Source organism: Takifugu flavidus, chromosome 2 (assembly GCF_003711565.1).
Source record: "Takifugu flavidus isolate HTHZ2018 chromosome 2, ASM371156v2, whole genome shotgun sequence".
NCBI lineage: Eukaryota > Metazoa > Chordata > Actinopteri > Tetraodontiformes > Tetraodontidae > Takifugu > Takifugu flavidus.
In genome coordinates this window covers 11,780,245-11,781,308 of record NC_079521.1, presented here as the reverse complement: position 1 = coordinate 11,781,308, position 1,064 = coordinate 11,780,245, and positions in this window count along the sequence as shown.

The following is a 1,064-nucleotide window of genomic DNA, read 5'->3' as shown; positions in this document are numbered from 1 at the left end:
TGCGCAATAATTAAAAAGGTATAAAGTGCATGATGAATGTTCTCTTATTGAGGCAGCGTTTCAGCTCTGCATTGCTGTTGCTGTTGCACAAAGTTGGGCCGTAACCAGTGTTCTCCCAGCAACAACAGCCACATTCACCTACTGCAAAATCATTTTTCCTTGTGTTCCTCATTTAATAGGGATTGGTGTCAATATTAATAGTGTAAATATTGTTTCTAATTTGCGACATTTAGCTGGACAACGGGCTGCATCCTCGCAGCGTTCTGCACCCAGAGGGGAAAGCAGAAACGGTTTGATGGACATGCTGGTGTTTGTCCAGGACTCAAGTAATTGCACCACATCAGACCCATTTAAAATATTTAAATGGCGTCTAAAGGAACGGCAAAGGGATCAGGTTTCAAAAGCAACAGTAGGAAAAGGCTGCTGCCCCTGGCCAGAGCTGGACCTGACTGTGAGGCGGAACGCAGGCAGAAGAGCTTCTCTGCATGCTGTCGTCTATATTTGTACCTATAGATGACATATATTGCAGATTCATGTCCTTGCTGACAACAGAGCGTTGCAAGTTTTACCTCCTTCAACATGTGCACATCTTCCAGATTCTGCAGTGCATCCAGTCTGTCAGCGAGGGTTTTAAACTTAAACCCAGCCTCGATGCTCGGCACAGGATGGGTGCAGTGGTTAGCACAGCTGTCCGTCTGTGCCGGGCTGTGGAGTCCTTTCCTTGCCAGAACGTCCATGTGCTCCCAATGAGGGGGGGATTACTGCAGTTTTCTCCCACTTTCACACTTAGTCAGGAGGACATAACTTGGCCCTGGTGAATGGTTGTGTGTGCGTGTGTGTGTGTGCACATTATTTCTGCTGGAACAGCCCTGAGTCTAAGGTCTAAGGTCACATGTTTGAACAAAGATGGGTGGATGAGCAGGATGCTCACACTTTTTCCCAAGTTTTCCTTTAACACTAATACTGCTGACGCACTCGAATGAAAGACTTATTTTGCCGACTGCAGCACATCCCAGAACACACACACACACACACACACACACACAAAAATCGCACCCAGAACA